This window comes from Acromyrmex echinatior, chromosome 17 (assembly GCF_024713525.1).
Source record: "Acromyrmex echinatior isolate Ae372 chromosome 17, ASM2471352v2, whole genome shotgun sequence".
NCBI lineage: Eukaryota > Metazoa > Arthropoda > Insecta > Hymenoptera > Formicidae > Acromyrmex > Acromyrmex echinatior.
Genome location: NC_141868.1, coordinates 5,093,634 through 5,117,341, shown reverse-complemented (window position 1 = coordinate 5,117,341; position 23,708 = coordinate 5,093,634). Strand labels below are relative to the sequence as shown.

Below are 23,708 nucleotides of genomic sequence, written 5' to 3'. Positions count from 1 at the left end.
CGCGTATAGAAATTTTAAAGGGAAGAATATTTTGCTGGGACAGAAAGAAAATGGAAAACAAATCTCCCAATTGGATTAATACATAAATCTCATATTTATTATATGTTATATGTATTATAAATTCTGCAATTCTTTCTTTTGTCTCAGAAGAGAAAAAAATCCAAAAAAAAACAAAAAAAAATAATCCTATTAGTTACCTCCTTGTAATGTTCCGCCATTTTGTTGATAAGGTTAAAGAAGTGTATGACATTTGATACAGTAATTGTTTTTTTTATTGTTCCTGTACAATTTATCTGGAGATTTTTCAGGCAGACTTCATTTGCCAGTTGCAAAAGATCTGCAACGACGAGATATTTAATCGCAAATTGCAGATGTAATATGCGGTACGTTTAACTCAAACTCACCTAACAGGTCCTCAAAAGATGACAGATTGATTCTACCGGTATATAAATATTCTAAAAATGTTTTGTAAACAACGTATCTGTAATAATGAATCTCGATAATGCTGAAAAATATGTAGAAATATTACAATGATAATCAAATAACAAAGGTTCTTTAAAAAATATACACTTTTTTTATAAATATGTACCTTTGTTTGCTTTCAATGCAATTAGCTCGAAACATATTTTCAAAATATATAGAACGAATCTTCAGAATAGCCTTGTGAACATAAATTGTTTGTTTCTCGATTACTATCGTGAGATCACTCGTTGACTTTGGAGACAGGAAATACGAATTAATTATTAAAGATGAATATGCGTATTATATAATCACCAAATCTTTCCTTTCGTTACGCAATAAAAAAATGTATAGTATAATAAAAAGAAAGACATTTAAAATACCAAAACGAGAGATATTGAAAAATACGCTAAGACTTTACCAAAGAGACAAAATAGAACTATAACAGTCAATCCATTCCGGATTGTAAGCATTTTTGGATTGCAAGCACTAATGGCTTGCTTACGATTTTTAACATGCCATCAGTTGAAAGAGTTCGAAATTTTTTGACATCATTTAAGGATTCAAAACTAAATTGTAAAAATAAATCGTACTGCAATCCTTATGGTACTTCATTGGAAATTATTCGAGAAACAAATAAACACATAGAATAAAGTCTAACTTGATCGTTGAATGCAGTTTTCAAATCATTTAATATGTCTTCATTTATGAATTCACAGGCCACGGACATTGGTGAATGAGCTATCATCGAGTCACATATGTCAAATGCGTTCGTACATTCACAAACAACAAGTTTTTTAATTGGTACATTAAAGATAAAGCCCTACGTATAGATATATCCCATGCTAGACTTGACAAAGCTTTTGTAATCAATGACAGCGATGTCCGATACTTTTTTTACATTATCTATGTTTATCTGTTGATCAAAAAATTCTCTGATTTATTTAACGCTTTTCTGTTTCCTGTTTTTCTCAATACAATTACAGAAGCAAATTATTCACGTTGATAGGAGATGAAATTAGGTCAACTCTGTTATTCAGATTCAATTGTCTATAAGTGTTCGAACCCAGCCGTAGACTTTCCCTTCATCGGTTAGAGCGAGTGTATGATCAATTCCACAGGCTACCTTAACTAAACATTAAGATTAAATAGATTAGGTTATTCTACAATGCTTGCAGCTATAAATTCTTCATGTATATATCTTTACATTTTTTGGAATGTGTATAAAAAGAATTATCAATTGTTTTGCCTGCAAATGCAGCTATTTCTCGCTCTTTTATGATAGTTAATTCGCCTAAATTTTGGGAAGTACCCAAACCCAATTCCCCACACTTATTTATATCCCAACTGTACGTTTTGTAGTTATCGGTAACTATTACATAAAAATTATTTCCGCAACTCATGCATGTAATCTTCTCTTTAATGTCTATTTGATATAACTTTTTCCATCAATCCAAACATTTATGTAATATACCTAAATTAAATAAATATAATATATCTAAGTAAAGGTAGTATAAAAGAAGGGCAACGAGCCAATGACGCAAATAAAAAATTATAATTCAGCTAAGAAAACTTAATACAAAAACATTTAAAATACAATAAAATGAAACAAACGTTTCAACTCCAATTGAGTCATTTTCAATGTCATCATACAATAATATAAATGTCGTTCTAAATTGAAAATTAATACATAATCTTACAATATTCTTAAAATTAACAAATAATTCTTTCCTCTTTCGGTGTAATACGCTGTGAGTCATTTTTATCAAGAATTAACAAAGTCATAAGAAAGTTCTGGAAAAGTAACCGTATACAAAAATAATTAATATTAATCATATAAAAATTAAAAATATGATGATATACCTTAGTAAATCTGTTAAAAGTCCCATAATACACAACAAGAAAAAAAAGTAAAAAGTGGTCCATTTTGTGGTACAGTAAAATAGTCTTTTTAATTTAATAGGTTATTAAAGCAAATTCGCAAAAGTAACGAGCATCTGACTTAAACGATGTCACACAACGAAATGTCAAACAGAAAAACATTATCAATAAACGGAAAAAGGAAAAACAGGAGGAAAAGGACAGAAGATGTTAGAAAGGAGAAAGTGAATGTATAATGTCAGAATACAATTCCGGCAAAGACTCCGTGTCATTTTGTCTATTAATCCCATGCTTCTGTTTTTTAATATGAACCATTTCTGATATCAACCTTTTGTTGTATGAAGCTCTATATCCAATATTTCTACTTTATCCCATTTAAAGTTGTGATTCTCCACCATGCGATGGTTGGAAATCACTGATGGAGATTTTGAACTTATATTAATATCAGAAACATGTTCATGCAATCTGGTCTTTAATTGTCTTTTAGTTTGGCCAACATAACTGGCATCACAATCATCACAGGATATTCTATAAACCACATTTTGACTCTGAACGTGTTCCAAATCATCCTTTCCTCTCCTTATGAAACTTCTCAATGTGTTAGGAATAGTAAAAGCCAATTTACAATTAAGCATATTAACAACAGGTATAAATCTTTCGGATATCGTATTAACATATGGAATCGTAAAGAACCTTCCCCCACTGTCATCCTTATTCTTATTAAAATTGTTAAACTTGTTAATGTGATATTTTATTCTATTATGAATGGTCGAAAAAATAAAACTTAATGGATATCCATTCTGTAAAAAAACCTTAATAGCGTCAATCAAATTATTTTGTTGGAATTTCGGATGACACAAACAAAATATCTTATCCACGGCCCCATAAATCACACCTCTTTTATGACAGAGCGGGTGGTGTGAATGGAAATTAAGAAATCTGCCGGAAAAGGTTGCTCTACGGTAAATATCAAAAATGAGATTCCGTTCATCGATAATTATCATCGTATCTAAATAACTTATTCTTCCATCACCTATCTCCATGGTGAACTGTAATCTAGTATGTAATGAATTGAAAACATCCAAAATATCATAAATACTTTCAGAAGGAGCGGCAAGATAATATCATCGACGTATCGGTAGTAAAACAACAAACGACAAGGCAGCATTCCAATCACCATCTTCTCGAAATCCTGCATAACAATACTTGCAACAACCGGTGACAAAGGTGAATCCATTGGGGTCCCAAAAATCTGTTTATATATTTTTTTATTAAAAATGAAAAAAGTCGAAAGTCTGTCATAAAAGAGGTGTGATTTATGGGGCCGTGGATAAGATATTTTGTTTGTGTCATCCGAAATTCCAACAAAATAATTTGATTGACGCTATTAAGGTTTTTTTACAGAATGGATATCCATTAAGTTTTATTTTTTCGACCATTCATAATAGAATAAAATATCACATTAACAAGTTTAACAATTTTAATAAGAATAAGGATGACAGTGGGGGAAGGTTCTTTACGATTTCATATGTTAATACGATATCCAAAAGATTTATACCTGTTGTTAATATGCTTAATTGTAAATTGGCTTTTACTATTCCTAACACATTGAGAAGTTTCATAAGGAGAGGAAAGGATGATTTGGAACACGTTCAGAGTCAAAATGTGGTTTATAGAATATCCTGTGATGATTGTGATGCCAGTTATGTTGGCCAAACTAAAAGACAATTAAAGACCAGATTGCATGAACATGTTTCTGATATTAATATAAGTTCAAAATCTCCATCAGTGATTTCCAACTATCGCATGGTGGAGAATCACAACTTTAAATGGGATAAAGTAGAAATATTGGATATAGAGCTTCATACAACAAAAGGTTGATATCAGAAATGGTTCATATTAAAAAACAGAAGCATGGGATTAATAGACAAAATGACACGGAGTCTTTGCCGGAATTGTATTCTGACATTATACATTCACTTTCTCCTTTCTAACATCTTCTGTCCTTTTCCTCCTGTTTTTCCTTTTTCCGTTTATTGATAATGTTTTTCTGTTTGACATTTCGTTGTGTGACATCGTTTAAGTCAGATGCTCGTTACTTTTGCGAATTTGCTTTAATAACCTATTAAATTAAAAAGACTATTTTACTGTACCACAAAATGGACCACTTTTTACTTTTTTTTCTTGTTGTGTATTATGGGACTTTTAACAGATTTACTAAGGTATATCATCATATTTTTAATTTTTATATGATTAATATTAATTATTTTTGTATACGGTTACTTTTCCAGAACTTTCTTATGACTTTGTTAATTCTTGATAAAAATGACTCACAGCGTATTACACCGAAAGAGGAAAGAATTATTTGTTAATTTTAAGAATATTGTAAGATTATGTATTAATTTTCAATTTAGAACGACATTTATATTATTGTATGATGACATTGAAAATGACTCAATTGGAGTTGAAACGTTTGTTTCATTTTATTGTATTTTAAATGTTTTTGTATTAAGTTTTCTTAGCTGAATTATAATTTTTTATTTGCGTCATTGGCTCGTTGCCCTTCTTTTATACTACCTTTGCTTATTACTACAGAGCCTTTTATATTACTTTTAATATATCTAAGTGATGTCTGTACAGTTAATAATTATTATTATTAAATTATTATTATTAAAAAATGCATTTATGATAATATCGTCGTAACACTTTACTTTGTCATCATCAGTCAAAGTGAGAAAATTAATCGTGTTAGCTGCAGCTTTTACAATTCTTGTGTTGCTCCAATCAATCTTATAGGAAGTATAACGTATAAATTCTGAGAGCTCTTGAAGATTTGCCATAATTTCATTTTCAATCTCATTGTCTGTAGATTCAAAATTGAATGTAGGTTTTGCACTACTACCTTGTCATACATGTTTCTTTTAAACAGATAATGTGATCATCGATTTATTCAGTTAAATTAATTACACAGAATGTTATCTTCTTGAATCAATTGAAATTCTTGAATATTTCACTTTTTCTTAATAATACGAAGAAATTTTTCAAATGAAATTGTATTTCGAGATTGACGTATTTTGATCACGTTTTTTTCCTAGGTGAGTGCTCTAAAAAAAGGTCTTCTTTCTGTAATGATTTTTTTGTCTGAATCATAATATGATTCCTCTAATTATTCTACGCATAAAACTTGCGTGGGTAGAATATAATGAGTAGGATCAATTTTGTAATAGAAACACAATTGCTTACTTTTAAAATTAACCGTTTTGCCTTATATTTTTTTAAGCAATTATGTATCTTCTTTACACAAATTGATTCATTACTTTATTATTCTGATTATAAAAGTATTTAGGTGCGATTATTATATAATTAATTTACAAATTATTTAATATTTCATATTAATTTGTTTTGGAATAGAGTATAAAATATCTGATATCTCTGTCTTAATACTTTTATTCGTAGAATAATTATGAAATCATATTGTATTTAATAAATTTCATAAAAAAAATTGAAGTTCTTCATATTTTCATGGTCCCTCTACTTAAAAAAAAATAACGTGACCAAAAAGTACACGTTCTCGAAATTATTAGGTGTTGGAATTAATTCGTAGCGTTTTTAATGAAAGAATGTTATTTATTTCACATGAGCATTAAAAAATACATTAATGAAAGTACTTCCCATCACTTGTAAAACGCTACGAATTAATTCCAACACCTAATATTTCACTTTCATCTAAAGTATCTTTTTGTTTCATCAAAACAATTAAAATATTCATAATTTTCAATTTCATTATTTTATGGGACCGCCCTGCATATTGGTTAGATTCAATGAATTTAGTTACGTTATATTCATATCGTAAAGTAAAATAATATAAAATACAAACAACTCAAAAATTAATATAGAATTAAGCATATATTTAGTATACTCACAACATTATATTGTTAATTCAATGAGCTTCAATATGTTAAATGTAAAAATTTTGTTTTTTTATAACTTTATATTATAAAACATTATGCACTTATTACATGCACATCACGGGAAAAAAATGTTTCATAAAATTACAAAATTCTACATAATTATATGAAAAATTGAGATATTTTATATATAATTATATAATTTTTTCCCAGAATGACAAAAAACATAACATAATGCAGAAAATATTTAAAAAATTAACATTATATGTATTTAAATGTATATAAATGAACACATTTAATGATATATTAACATATATGTTAACATATTAAATATATTTTTCCTTTATGGGATTATTATTCTATAAAGAATGTGTACATACACAGTTAGTGACACACGTCATAATTTTTACTATTTTTTCGAATACAGATTTTTTTATAAAGGCAAAATTTACCTTATAAGACAATCTTTTTTTTTTCATTTCTATGTATATTTTATTTGTTAAAAGATAAAAATTACAATCTTTTTTTACATTCCGAATACATTACACTCTACTCTATAATGTAATTTCTAAACGTCAAAAAATTTCAGCAAAGTTTCATTAGCCCCAACGAAATAATATTAAAGACCGACGTTCTTACAGGAGTTTGCGTCCTTGTGAATATTGCAGTAATTAAGAGTTAAAAACTGATAACATTGTATTAATTTTATGATTTATTGATTTAATAAACGTAATTATGCATTTATAACTCAATAATACTCGATTTTTTTTAAACTATGATTTCAGCGTCTAAGTTTATTATCAACAGAGATGATAATTACAAAAAAAAAATTGTAATTTTTCTGCAATAAATAGGATATTATAGCTTTACAAATATGCATATTTATTTATGGAACATTTATGTAATAAAAAAATCATGAATTTCATAATGTATGAGCCAAATATTTATATTAATAATTGCAAATTTATATTAATTGTCGTTAAAGTCAGCGTATTTCAATTATCTCTTGACCTTTTTATACCGCTAAAAATTTTATCATGCTTGACGGTCTTTAATAGTTTCTCGTTGATGATTCTAGTAATTTAATATGAAATGTTTTAATTATAATATATAAATTGTTCTCATATATCTCTCCGTCTTCAGTAACCAAAACAACCTTATTTGAAGTATTAGCAATCAATAACTTTATTGCTGTTTTGAACATAATATCCATTTCTATCGGATGTTTTTTATTTATATGATAAATACCATAATTCTCATAATCGATGCTCGTTCTCAGCGCAAGCCTCCGATTAAAATAATTACAATTTTTATTAAATATAAATTACCGTAAGTACAAATCAATGATTAATTAGAAAAGTAGTTAAAGGATCTCGTTTCGTGAGAAGAGCAATAATAAGTGATGGTTGTCGGAATTTCGCCTTAACTGAAAAGTTGCAAATCGCGCTAAAATTTGAAAAGATCTATGCCTATACGGAAGGACATAAGAACTGTAAGAAATTAGTAAATAGAGATCATAGATTTTTTTAAGTTCTTTTATATTTTTGAGATTTTTCAATGGTAATTCGATTTCTGCTCAAGTTTTTATTTCTCATGTATCAGGCCGAATAACACACTTTTCATAATAATATTGAATCAACTGATCTTGTGCTGTGTTAGAAAGATAAAAAACTGTCTCTTCTTGTTATTATAAAATTAATAGAAGATACAGGAAAGGTAAATTTCTCAAAAAATCATATACGCTTCACCTATGTTCGTATAGACGTAAATTTAACTTATTGTCTATCACATCACTTTTTTGCTATGTGATAAACAAACGTTTATGTGGACAATTGAACATTTCAACGTAAAATCTTGAATCTTTTCGTATACTTCTTATTCTTAATCTTCGTGTTCTCTTTTTTCAATGCCCGAATGTATGTTCATTTTGTTTTAAGTATAAAAATTTTGGGGAATTTTAATCAACACACTAACGGATGTCTTCTTGTACTTTTTTTAGTTTTACAATTGTAGAATAAGAGTCTCTGAACATAAATTTTCATTGCCGCATAAAAATATGCATAAAGAAGATTTATCTAATCGCATTTACATTATAATAAAAACACATATAAAATGCAGTTGCATAATCTTCTAGCTAAATCAACATATAATCTTCTAGCTAAACACGAGTCTAATTTTGATAAATAATATCCGTCCATTATTATTGCTCGTCGATGTATATTTTCAAGAATAAAAAAGAAATTCTAAACTTATCAACGTCTCAAGGTAATTGAGTCTATACTTTGCTCTTCTTCATCATTCTTTTCTATAACATTTTCATTAAATTTGAACGGAATAGCATGATAATAACCGAAACGTGTTAGGAACACTAAATACAATATATAGAAATACGTATTAAATAATAGCTTATATCACAAGTGATGCGTACTGACGACTGAAAGCGGAAAAAACGATCTCTTTCCTTGAAAGTCAATATAGGTCTACTTGCGTGTTGTATTGAGACCAGTGTAAATATTATTTACATAAGGCTTATGTCTATGATGCTAAAACATGATCCGATTACTATTTCTCCAATATAACTTTCGATAAATCTCTATTCAATATGTATATCTATGTGACATATGCGAAATTGCAGTTTATCTGCAATTCTTCATCTGAATTATAAGTTATTTCAATAAGAAATAGTATTTTTTTAATCTGTACTTTATAGAAATGTAAGAAAATAAATTATAAAATAAATAACAAACATTTTAGTTTTTTAATATAATTATCTACTTTATGTACTTTATTCAAGACTGTTTATGTAAGGTTACATTGCGAAGTTAATAGATATAGATCAGAAGTTAATAAATATAGATTTTCAAACTATAGATTTTAAAAAATCTATAGTTAATATTATGTATAATTATAGATTTTCAATACTGGCAGTGAATATCAGAACACCATCATTATTTATTTAAGCATTTGTACAATCTTTTTAAGATAAATGAGAGCAATAAATTACAAACTTATTTACAATCTTATTTACAATCTTATATTATATGTACAATCTTTTCATTTTTTTTTTTTTACAATATGAGTCCGTCCAATAGTTTACTTTCAACAATTAATGGAGTTTGCTTCTGATTATAATCAAGACTAGATAATTGAGAATAAATTTGATTAGGTGATTGCGGCGCTTTTGTGAATGATTGTATCTTGTATAGATGATTGAGTAAGAGATTTTGTATGATTAAGTAACAGAAAGCTAGATTTATATGCTGCCCAACAATTGTCACAAACTCTACCACGCATAGCTTTATTACTAAACCACTTGTCGTTACAGTGATATTTATAACTTGTATTGATTTAATGACTCGTTATACATTTTCAAATTAATCAATACCTAAAAGGTAACGAATTTTTTAATTTCCTTTATTCATGATTACAAATAATTACATTGATTTTACAAACCCACATTTATACAACTTAAACATTGCCACTTCAATATTCAACATTGTAACATCTCAGCAATATTCTTTCTGTGCTGTATGGACTTACTTTCATATATATAAATCACAATGATTATAACGTTAATGTTTTCACATAAATTTATACGATATTCACAGGATGTATACAACCGATGTAAACCTACTTCATCAAAAATAAAAATTGATACCATAGCGCGTTTGTACTTCATTTATATCTGTTTGTACCGACCTTTATTTCGTTTATACCTCATATAGTTAAACAAAAAGTGGAAAATAAAAAATGGCTAGCGTGCAATTTTAAGATTTTCTAATTTCATGTATACTATTCGAAAGAGAATCGTTTGTATCCGTTTGTATCTCTTTATTTTCGTTTGTACTTCAAAGGGATCGGAAATATAACGCTTTTGAATTTTTGCGCAATCATCATATTGGGAAATTAGCCAATTTTCGAAATATCGAAACGTGACCGACGGCATTCGAAAGAAAATCGTTGGTACTCATTTATCGTTGGTACTTCTGTCATTTTCGTTTGTACCTCAAAGAGTTCGGAGATACAGCATTTCTCATTCTTGATATATTTTTAATGTGTATCTGTAATACTATTGCTGTTTTCAGTTCGTACATCCTTTTCAGAACATGGTGACCCCTTCTATACATATCTGCTAATATGTAGGACCTACTTTTATTTGTATTTAAATAAAAAATTATCCAAGATCAATATTTGATACTTTTTAGTAATTAATTATTGCAAAAATGGTACAGGATTTTTCGATTCAGTTTGGTCCACTCTATCTACACAAAAGCGTTTGGCAAAAACTTTCGGGACACCATGTATACATATTTCAAGTGATATGGTAAATATAACAACTTGCTCCAACTCTATAACAATTTGCCTCACAGTGGGATAAGTTTTTCAAATTTACCTATTGATAGAAAAGTTTAATTTTCAATATTTAAAGACATAGATACAAATTAGACATAGAAGAAAATTGACCATGTATCTAGTATCTCATAAATAAAAATTGACCATCTAGTTAAAGATTGTACATGAAACAATGCATAGATATTCTTTAATTAAATGTATAAATTAGTACGGAAAAAATTACTAATCAAAAATTGTAACAACTTGCTCTGGTCTCATCTACATGTAAGAGATCATTAACTCGATGATATCTGGATCTCGTGCATTTGAATTGAATAGAAAAAAACTTACATTTAGTTGTGTCTTTTATCAACGTTATGTCATATAGAATATGCATTATGTGCATATTCTAAATGCATTAATAAGTAATCAGAAGTCAGACTATTTAGAATTTTATTATTTACTTTTTATGTTTTAATATAATATTTTATATATGAATAGTAGACTTTCAAAATGTGTTTTCTCCAAAATTTATAATTCAGTTTCAGTCATTTTAATTTATAATTTGCTTTCAGAAAACGAAAAAGAAAGCTATCAGAAAATGCGCTTTACAGAAAATAACAATTCGTCATTTAGTAAGCTGTGAAATGTTTTAAATGAAATTGTTAAACAATTACTAAAAACAATAAACAAATGCATTTTGTTTATTTTTAATTAAAAGACCATGCCATTGTTACCTTTTTTTTTAGAAGTAATTTTTCAGATATCCGACAGAATATTCAGAAAAATATCCATTATCCGGTCGGATAATTGCATTACCGAATATCCTGTCGGACATTGGATATTCAAAGAGAATTTGACGCCCGCGGATATCCGCGATATCCGGTACCCGGTAATTTACTATTCAGAGCATCCCAAAACAATAATTTAAAAATAAATAAATAAACTCTGTGTAAATATCCGGACTTACATTACATATCTGGTTACTCAAACGTTTAACTTAATATTCTTCACTTTTATATGAAAAATATAAATTTCCAATTTCAATCATTTTTTGCAAAAACTGTATATCTCATCCATAACCGAGATCTCTAAAAATCTGTAATAGTGAATTCCAAATCACATCGATGTTATATTCTAATTTGAGATTTGGAAGTTACATCGCTGATGTTCATCCTTCCATAAACATTACATGCATTCTATGATACAATAAGCCATTAATCATAAATCAGAAGTTAGAACCTGGAAATTGACCAATCACAGTTGTAAATTTCCAACTTCTAACTTCTGATTTATGACTTACGATATTAATCAAAAAGGAGAATCGCGGGGACATTTGGAAACAGAGTAAAAATTTTACAGCAGAAACGAGTGATATACAACTGTGATCCAGATCCGTTCATATATTTGCATACACGCATAGAGATGAAATTTTTATACGAAACTTTTACACGAATTTTTCTGAAACGTATTTACGTCCTTCGACAATGGACGCTTTGGATATGGAAGCCTGTTTTATTGCGGAAAATGCCTGTTCTTCACAGCGTTTTTTAAAAATGCTCATCTCTTACAAATATTTAATAATAAAGTAGTGATTAATTATATATTTTAAATAACTCTTGTTTAGTATATTTTTAATACTCAAAATAAGTATTGTATATAATGTATAATGTATGCATGTTTTGTATTGACAATACACACATACATTGTTAAGATCATAGACATTGATGGTGGCTCCCTTTTTTTATATATTACCAAAAAATTTTTAAGCGTTTCACTATAAACATTTTGATGCATAATGTTAATAAAAATAGTTTACAAAATAAATGTATACACATTTATAATACTAACCCAAAGATAGTTGCAGAAATCACAGCACATAAGATAATGACATATATATGTTGGATAACGGAACAGAAAAGTACGTCACACATCAGTTGAAAAAAATGATAAATTTTACATAATAATTAAAAAAAAATAAAGCATAAAGATTTAAGTATGCTAAGTTAGAAAAAACGTATATAATCGATATTATTCGAATGATTATTCGAATTATCCAGCTACGTAATCTTTGACGTTCCGAGAGTTTCCAATGTGTCGTTTACTATAGCAAGTTTATACATTTCGGATATATACATTTTTAATTCTTTTAAAGAAATCATATTGATAGATTGTGCGATATAAAAAGACATTATTATAATTTTACATTTGAGTAAAAATTATTGCAATATGCATAGAAAATGCAATAAATAATGATACTTATATAATGATATAAGCATTAAAATTGATTTGTTAAAATCTTTAATAAGTTGTATTTGCCTATAATTGTGAATTCAATACCTCTTTAATATTCTTAATTAAAAATACCGGCAAATAAAAGATAAATGATATTAAAGAATCCAGTATTATTATATAGGGACCGGGAGTTTTAGAATCTTTATCTTAAAACGACAAAAGCCAATGAATGCAATGCTGATCAACGATATGAAAATAGTGGCGTTTGTTTTTTCATTCTACTATCAATTTACATTGGATATAATCAAATGTACGTAAGAAAGCTGTATTTAGCCAAAGTATAAAAGTAAGAGATATATGCCCTAGGTTATCGAATGGGAATATTTGAACATGCCCAAATTGTAAAACGATCAATAATGATGCCAGCGCTCTTTCTAGCGTCTCTGTCATAGTTTCCGAATCGTCGGCTAGTATTTTATCTGAATTAGTTCTTGCTGCACGAGACACAAACACGTTTTAATATTTTTTATAAGATTTTCAGAAATAATTTTACAGTTCCTCTAAAAATTTTGTGAGTACTAAACTGTAAAATACATTAAGGGATAACATATTTATATGTCGTTTAACCAGCAAGTATTGAACATCGTAATACACATACAGATAATCTAGGTTAGATTGCCTTTCTTTTCGCGGAATTTGTATTTATAGATACGTAGAGTAAGGCCACTAGTTATAGTTCATTCTTAAGAAAAATATCCATATTTTTATCTAGAATGAAATCAAACAAGTAATAAAATAATTTAATAGTTATGATTAAATAAATTTAATGATTTAATAAATTTAATAGTTATGATTGATTATAAAGATTACATTATGAATGACTTTATTTCATTTCGATACCGTCTTATATGTTTTGATTTTAATTAAATTAAGTAATGACAATTATCCACAATTAGATCTCATGTACTAAGTGCTGATCAATTCACCAAATGCTTTCTTCCTGGATTTAATTTCACTTGAGCATGATATTGACTTTTTTATGAAATTTAATGCTATCTCCTATAAAGCTAGATGGCAATATTTATAGTATTACAGAATTTTTAATATACACATCTTAATTTAACATACACACAGTTTATATTTCATGTTTTATTAATTAACATCATTATTAATTAACATTACTATTGTTAAAATATGCAACGCTATTGCTAAGAAATAAAAAACAATTGACACTGAAAAGGATAAAATAAATACTAACAAATCTTGTGATATGCATTATTTGATATAAAATACTTATTTAAATATATTAAAATAAAATAAAATAATTATTTACATATTATATGTTATATAATGTTGTATAATGTACGTATATGCTATTTAACCAGCAAGTATTGAATGACAGAATGAGCACACAGATAATCTAGATTAGATTGAATTCCTTTTCGCGAAATTTTTATTTTTGTATTAGTACAAGGTAACAATATTTGCAACATTATGTCTTTATATTAATTGTAAGTACAAATGTGTTCAATGAATGCTTTTTACTTACACGATTTCTAACGACATGTGCCGAGTTGAAGCTGATAACTTTGATAAAATATTTCATACATTGAAGTTATGTGCACAATATAATGCTCTTTGCAAAATAAAAATAAGTATAATTATTTTTAATATAATTTATCAACGTAAACATAAAACATAATGTTAATTTTATTATTATTTTTCATTTTTATTCTCAAAATGCAGTATTTTTATTAGGTGTTGGAATTAATTCGTAGCGTTTTACAAGAGATGGCACAAGCAGTACACTATTTCGTTGTTACCTATAGTTCTGTATACATTGTAAACATCTATCATAGGACGTCATTTGCCGTACATAACCTTTCTTGAAATCATAAATAACAATACTGTATAATTCATTGAATATGTCAAAATTTGTGCCAGATAAAGTGTTTTTGCGGGGAGTTTTGCTTCATTACTTTAATATGAACAAAAGTGCAGCTGAAGCTCATCGTATTTTAGTGGATGTGTATAGTGAACATGCTCTGGCTGAGCAAACGTGTAGGAAGTGGTTTGCACGTTTTAAAGCTGGTGATTTCGACTTGGATGACAAGGAGCGACCTGGTCAGCCGAAAAAATTTGAAGATAACGATTTGCAGGCACTGCTCAATGAAAACTCATGTCAAACACTTAAAGAATTATCTACGTCATTGGAAGTTGACTTCTCAACAATAGGAAAACGTCTTAAAAGTTTGGGCATGATCCAGAAGGAAGGACATTGGGTCCCATATGAATTGAAACCAAGGGATATTGAGAGACGTTTTCTCACGTGCGAACTGCTGCTTCAACGGCAGAAAAGAAAAGGTTTTTTGCATCGGATTGTTACCGGTGACGAAAAGTGGATCCATTATGACAATCCAAAGCGCAGAAAGTCATGGGTTAAGCCCGGCGAACCATCAACATCAGTGGCAAAGCCCAATATCCATGGCTCAAAGCTCCTGCTCTGTATTTGGTGGGATCAGAAGGGTGTCATATACTACGAACTGCTAAAACCGCATGAAACCGTTACTGGAGATCTCTACCGACGGCAACTGATGCGCTTGAGCCGTGCATTGAAGCAAAAACGGTCGGAATACTTCGAAAGACATCTTGCTGCACGACAATGCTCGCCCACACGTTGCAAAACCGGTAAAAACATACCTGGAAACACTTAAATGGGAAGTGCTACCGCACCCGCCGTATTCTCCTGATATTGCACCTAGCGACTACCACTTGTTTCGATCATTAGCTCATAGCTTGTGCGAGCAGAAGTTCACATCTTACGAAGATTGTACAAAATGGTTCGATTCCTGGATTTCATCTAAAGATGAATAGTTCTTCCGACGCGGTATTCATTCACTGCCCGAAAGATGGTCAAAAGTAGTAGAAAGTGATGGGAAGTACTTTCATTAATGTATTTTTTAATGCTCATGTGAAATAAATAACATTCTTTCATTAAAAAAACGCTACGAATTAATTCCAACACCTAATATTATATACATATAATTTTATATACTTACATGTATACCTACACTACTATAGCATTTATTTTTGTAAAATACTCGTAAAAGATTTGCAATATACTGCAAACAAAATTTGATTTCAGTTAATTGTTTTTTACCTTCTATTTTTTAATTTAATGTAAAAATTCAGCTATATTAAGCACAAAAAAACACATACCCACACACACACAAATATTACAGAAACCGCCTTATATAGATATAGATTATAACACGATGAAGAAGAAGATTTTATATAATGAACTTTGATGTTTAACCTCTTTTTGTAATACTTGAGGAAAGATGTGACGAATAATATAAATATTAATAACATTACTTTAAATCCGAAGCGCCACTACGGTCTAAGTATTAAGATGTTGAACTAATATATACATTTTCCAACGAATGAATTAATTTTCAGAAATAATAATTACGTGTCGATATGATTGTCGACACGTAAGTATTGTTTTTAAGATTAATTTGGGGAATTGTGGGGGGATTATTAACATTTCAGATCAATTGCGTTAATGTCGACAACCATATCGACACGTAATTATTATTTCTGAAAATTAATTCATTCGTTGGAAAAATATATATATTAGTTCAACATCTTAATACTTAGACCGTAGTGGCGCTTCGGATTTAAAGTAATGTTATTTAACATAAACGGTCTTGTTTCCTATCTTATTAAATATTAAGTATAAATAGTATTGTTAGGAATATCAACCCCTATATTCTGTAACTCGTTATGTAATCGCTATGTGTTCATAATATTCAGTCAATGACTGTATAACGAGTTACAGAATACAAGGGCAGCCGATTGTCACACGGAATTGATTGTCAAGAAGCTATCACCTCAACTAGTATACATTCTCTTTTTACTATAGATTGCTGATTAAATTGTTTAAAATGATCTGCGTCAAAATTGTGTACATAGTGGGCGAAATTTTTATACACCATAATTTAACAAAAATTGATTTATTCCATTAATTTTTCTAATTATAAATCGGAACCTTACGAATACTATAGTGTTTTTGTTGTGAAACGATAATATAAATAAACTTATGAGTTTTTAGAGTTTTATTGTAAATATAGGCAAGAATGCCAGCCAAGGTAAGTATGAAATATAATATATAAGGGAAACTAGGACTAAGTGAGCGCCCTCTCTCTCTTCTTATTTTCTCTCAATTGCAGTAACATTTAACTCAATTTTCAATAACAAAATAAATGATTTTAATCAAATGATTATTAGCGTTTTATAGAGTGATTATAAGACTAATTGCCACTAAATAAAGTGAATAAAAAGTTTTGGTGTTTGCAACTTCATTTCATTCATATACACAAAAAATGATGTCACTTCGGAGAAAGAAATCTGAAGAATGCCGGGACACCCCCCTCACCCCCCCCGGACTAAATGGACACCACATTTTTTCAATGCAATATAAAATAAAAACACGTCATTATAATCAAAAAATAAAGAAACTGTGTTAAATTTTATTTCAAATCTTTAATTTGAATCTTCTGATTCCATATCAGACAACTTTTTTCAAATTTTTTCGCCGCCAATGCAATTTTTATATTGTCCTTTTTGACAGCTAGCATAGTTATATATTAGAAATCCTCTTAATCGACGAAATCAGTTTTACGCTTGTAATTGCGAACCATGCCATAATTAACACGAAAATACAGTAAAAATATTAGCCCAGAACGTATATTGTAACTTTTGACATAAAATTTAAACAATTCTGAAAATAGAAAAAGTAACTCCAGAACCATGTTCAAAACATAGATTTACCTGAAAAATTCTGAATTTGAAAAATAGTATGATATGTTATCGATATGTTTGTCCCAATAATAAGAAAATAAAAACGTAATTGTCGGAGTTATTAGCATCAGATACAAGAGATTGCGCGAAAAAAATTTTTATAACTTTTAAAGAATTTTTTTTTGTAAATAGAATTCCTTTAACAAATAATTGGAATGACAAGCGATAATGCATCGGTTATGATTGGATATAATAATTCCTTCTTTTCTAATTTAAAATCTGAAGTTTCTAGTTTAATATTAAATTGTATTTGCCATTCCTTCGCGTTAATTATAAGTAAATGCCTGTGAAAAATTTCGCAAAGTTGTGAAAATTTGATTAGAAATGTTGTTACTTACATTTCGGACAGGGCAAAACAATTTGCAATTTTAGGAGAATTTCAAGATTTTTTTTTAATATTGAAAGAAACAAAATTTTAAAATTGTGTAATACTTGATGGCTAATTTTACATAAATATGTCATAAGACTGCTTAATAATAATTGGGAAGTTTTAAAAAGTTTTTTATTTTACTTTAGCAATAGTAGAAGACCAATCAAAATCCGCAGAAGATATTTTGGCATTGTTAAATAATAATAATATTAAGCTTATTTTTTATTTCTTAAATATTTATTAAATATTTTAATAGATTTAATGCCTTATTTCAATCATGTAAAATTTTAATACATAGATTATATACTTGTAGTAAACAAATAGTTAGTGAAGTTGCTCAAAACTTTATTATTCCTGAGGCTTTAAATGAAATTGCTACATTGAACGTAGACGATAATCAAAATATTAAACATCTGATTAATATATTATAATAATATATTATATGTAGGATCAGAGTGTGAAAGTTTCTTATTGGCTTAATCTCTTGAATTTGTGCAACAAATTAAATTAAAATGTTTAGATTTTTATAAAACAGCACTTAAAGAAATAATGAAATATTTATCTTATAAAGATACTTTTTTTGAACTAAGTTTCTTAGATCCTAATGTTGCACTTTTTATTAAAAATAGAGATACATTTAAAGATTTGTCTAATATTGCCACGCAAATAGGAAACATTGATGTTATAAAACTCGCATTTGAATGGCAAAATTTACATTTAAGTTTTTAATACTTTAAAAAAAAAGAACTAACTTTCTTAGAAATAGTGGAAAAGAATATTAAATTTAAAAGATTTTAACGATAAAAAAAGTTTCCAACTTTAGAATTATTAGTAGAATCTGTTCTGTCTCTACCTCATTCTAATGCTGAAGCGGAACGAATATTTTCAATTGTAAGTGATGTATTGTAAAAATTAAAAAATGTAATCGGTTGTCTAATGAAACCATTTCGGTCATTTGTAAAGTTCGATCGTATTTTCAATCTGAAAATATAAATTGTGTAAGTTTTGAACCTGATAAAAGACATTTAAAATTTTATAATACACAAAATTTATATTCAAGACATTAATTTTATGTTTTATTTTTAGTTTTTTAATGATTATATTGTTGTTTTTATTTCTTATTTTCATTATTAAATTCATATTTTTCTAATAAAGTTCAGTGTTAATATTTATTTATCATTTTATTTTAATTTTATAAACAAACTATGTTTATAACTATGTTTATAAACTGTCTAGTCGAATTTTTCTTTTATATATATTGTATTAAATGACATTACTAATTATTTTTTGTCAAGTTTATTTGTTTCAGATAAGTGCTTCGAATATAATATTAGGTGTTGGAATTAATTCGTAGCGTTTTACAAGTGATGGGAAGTACTTTCATTAATATATTTTTTAATGCTCATGTGAAATAAATAACATTCTTTCATTAAAAAACGCTACGAATTAATTCCAACACCTAATAAATACATGTTATATTGTATATTATTTATATGTATATGTGATTATTTATACATTAAATGGGATTGTAATGCTAATATTTTATTTTATTTTATTTCATTTTATTATTACAATTATTATTAATTTCTTATTACATATATATTGGTCCTATAAAATTTAATATTGTTTTCTTATTGCATTATATCTAATAATTTTGAAAAGAATGTATTTTTGTTTTCTGAATACTGGTAAGGTTTTTTTGGTTTTTCCTTCTTGCAACGAATATTGGTACTCTTTACAATTTTTGCCAAATAAAATATTTTCTATCATAATGCATTGTTTTTGTATAATTATTCCGAAATACTATTCTTTCTTCACATATTTTTCATTTCAGTACTGTATATAAATTATTTTATATTTTATGTAATAATAAATATATTTATTATTTTATGTAATCTTATAACTTCGATTATTGATTTACTAAAAAATTGTATGTAATTTCATAAAAATGTCAAAATTGGCACATTCAGAACCCATAAAAATCAGAACCTAATAGTGAACTATACTCAAACGCGCATAAAAATGTTAAAAAAACGGCTCACCGAGGCTCTCTAGGGGATCCTAACCACAAAAATTTCGGACCGACAAGCACGCAATTTTATCCCCAACGATATAAATAGTTATATTTATATGCTGGAAAAATGAATACTTATATATTAATAAATTTTTATTGAACAATTATTTATTAATGATAAATTTCTTTTTATACATATAGAAATTCAATTTCGATAATCTTGTATTTAACGTATATGTACAGAACAGTAATGCAGCCCAATAATTCTGATTGATTGACTCTCTATTATTTTTCCGAGATTCCGTTTTCCGAAAATCCGACTGTCATGGGACACCACCCTTAGTGTGATTTTTTAATATTGATTCCTACACTTAGATCCAGCAAAAAGTTAAAGTAAAAAATTAATCATATTAAAGAATCATTTAGTGTTAATTGATTAGAGTTTTCTCTACTGAACGCAGTTACTATGATTCCTATATACTTAAATCGATCAAAAAAACTAAAGACATCTAGCAGTTAAAGAGCCAATCACATTAAAAGATCGGATAAAGTTTCGAAAGGGTAAACCTCCCGATTTTGTGTGACATATAAAAAATGAAATTGACATGTTTAACCTTAAATCATTAATACATACAGTTTATATACAGAGTGTTCAAAAAGTCCCGGACCGGGTGAATAAATTGAAAAAAAAAATTTTTTGAAAAAACGCCGAAACACGTGAGATTTTTCAAAAAATCTATCTTTTGAGAGGGATTGCGACCCCCCGCCCCCAATGGGGCACGTGCGGCACGAGGGGGGTCGAAAATCTTAAATAGCAACATAGGTCAAGTGGGAGCTCATTTTAAAGGTCTTTTCGAAACGAATCCAAAACACTACGCAGGACTTTTTGCACATGAAACACACCGTATTTGTTGTCACACATGTACATCAATGGTCGCGTTTTTGAATGTCGATAAAGACACTTGAAGTCAAAAGTTCAAATCATTGAGTCATTATTATTTTACACTTTATGTAACTTTCTTCCCTGATAAAGCTGTTTTGTCGTAGTTCATCTCTGTAATTTTGAAATCAAGCGTCTTTATCGCTGTTTTTGTGGTTATTTTCTTTTTCCTTCAACGTCGTGGATTTTTCCTACATTTAAGATGACATGGTTCCTCTCACCTTAAAAATCAAATAACTCCGCCGAAAATGATCGCAGCGCCCTCTATGCGCAGTGTTTTGGATTCGTCTCGAAAAGACCTTTCAAATGAGCCCCCACTTGACCTATGTTGCTATTTAAGATTTTCGATCCCCCTCGTACTCCACGTGCCCCATTGGGGGCGGAGGGTCGCAACCCCTCTCAAAAGATAGATTTTTTGAAAAATCGTTTCACGTGTTTCGGCGTTTTTTCAAAAAAATTTTTTTTTTCAAGTTATTCACTCGGTCCGGGACTTTTTGAACATCCTGTATAAGTAAAAATCTAGAACAAGTGGATAGACGCAGAAGGTCCGATTGTTATGAGCTGTGGATTTCCCAATATATTGCTGTAGTGCTCTATACGTTATTTGAATTTCTGAATTATTTTCGGAATTTATTAGTAATAGATTTCCAAGTGGAGATAGTAGAATAACTTTTACTATGCAATACATTAAGTAGATTAAACATATTAAAAATGGAAATCCTACTCATTAAGTTTGAATTATTAGTATGTATTTTCAAATAAAAATCAAATATAATTTAATCATAAATTCCGGATAAATTTTTAATTACCTGAAATTACAGACATACAAAATAGATTTATGTGAAAATCCCACTAAAGCCCAAAAATTAGTAATCTAAAAAATATAACCATTTGATTTTAATATGCCACAAATTTAATTTAAGTAAAGCCCTATATGTTCATATTTGTACAAATATGATGAAATACATTTCAAATACATTCGGACATGCCTGGAATTTAGGTGCAGGGCTTGCTCGATTTTTGTTGCCAATCTGCTGTCAAGTTATGTCAACAGACTCTGACTCACAATCTGCTATCAGATTCTGTCAGCAGGTTCTGCTCAATTTTTGCTGCCAGTTTATTTGCATAGAATATTAACAGGTTTTGCCAGCAGAACAGAAGCAGACTGAGACATCAGTTACGATCAGTCTGCCAACATCTTCTCATCAAATCCGCTGTCATACCAATCTATCGACATCCTGCTAACATTTTGTTATCAGGATATATTTTTGACGAAATGCTCGACCACTTGATGTGGCAGTTCGATGAGAATTTTCTCAAGAATTTATATGAAGGAATACTCTATTGAATCTTAAATTTATGTAACAATTGTATATCTTATCATTTTCAATAATCACTATTTATTATTTATCTATTTTTTATTTACGACATTCAAGAGTATTTCAACATGATTTAATTAAAATAATTTATTCACAATTTAAATTAATTTTTGTCCTTTTGTATTTGTTATTCATTTATTAATTTTTTAATCATTTTTTTATTAATTAAATAACACATGCAATAATGGTTTCGATTATGAGAGTAAATTGTTTTCACAGAACAAAGTCCATTATATTCTTTTTTCCTCTAAACTAAGAAATATATTATTCTAAATAACCAGAACTACTAATTTCTGATGACAAAAAGGTGCTCCCTTTATTTATTAACATAGCCTTTGTTTCGACATCCAATGTTTCAAAACCTTCTGTCCAGTTTACAGTCGTCATGTTTTTAAAATAGAAATTGAAGCAATATTTCATCAATTCCTTAAAAAGAGAAGCTACACATATAAGTGAATTTAAAAACGTATAGGATAGAGCGGGGCTAGTTGCGCATAAGGGCAAGTTGAATTAAATGCAAATTTCTAAATAACCAAAATATATATAGATACGTCTATGCTTGCGTAAGTAGCACAAAGAAAGAGATTACTGTGCCTTAATACAATAATTTGTATCTGGCTGTCAATAGCCAAAAACGTGTGCTTTTACATTTTCGTATATCAAAAGTAAAATTAATAGATTAGTTATTAGATTAATAAAATTATTGGTGTACTCTTTTTGGTTTTACCTTGTAATTAAAGCTATTAATAACAATCAAATGTGTTTTTGGAAGTTATTATCGTTATTTTTATTTTTTAACTTTAATATTCAAGTTGCTATTTTATTTACGGTTTTTCAGTTATAAATAAGTATTTCAACACCAATTTGGGGCTTGTCGGACCCAGTATCCATAATGAATCTTATAAACTCAGCTGCTCAAATGAAATCTATCTTTATCGATACTTTTTATTCTATTTTAACGATTAAATATATATTTTACGTTTAATTATTATTATAAAGAGTAAAGATTTTCTAATTTTGTTAATTAATAAGCATTTAAAAAGAGAGAGTATTACAAATTATTACACTATTAATAAAAATTTAATTAATATATACATAAAATATCCTTTTAAGTTTTTTAATCATATATAATCTCATTAAACAATTATCTTCAATTTAACCTTCGAGGATGCACGACATGCCCCATAGGTGACATATTGATCCACTTTGCATCCATAATGAACGTATTTTTTTTCTTAGTTATGAAATATTAACGATTTATAAATACTCAGTTATTGAGCCAGATGAATATGCAATGTTTTAAAGTATTTACCATTAATCTATGACA

At 28.1% G+C, this 23,708-nt stretch overlaps 2 protein-coding genes across 5 annotated transcripts in view; both read right to left on the bottom strand.

The window, feature by feature from the left end:
- The window catches only part of LOC105151665 (RCC1 and BTB domain-containing protein 1-like), a 33,459-nt gene extending 30,009 nt beyond the window's left edge, over window positions 1-3,450 (bottom strand). For 2 of the 4 annotated variants that reach the window (XR_015547902.1, XR_015547903.1), the window contains exon 1: window positions 198-3,450. The gene's annotated coding sequence lies outside the window, so the exon portion shown is untranslated. The remainder of the gene's footprint in view (window positions 1-197) is intronic. The other 2 variants (XR_015547904.1, XR_015547901.1) reach the window with 2 other exon arrangements.
- LOC147906885 (uncharacterized) overlaps window positions 1-23,708 on the bottom strand; it is a 365,738-nt gene that overhangs the window by 197,479 nt on the left and 144,551 nt on the right. The gene's annotated exons all lie outside the window — the stretch shown is intronic.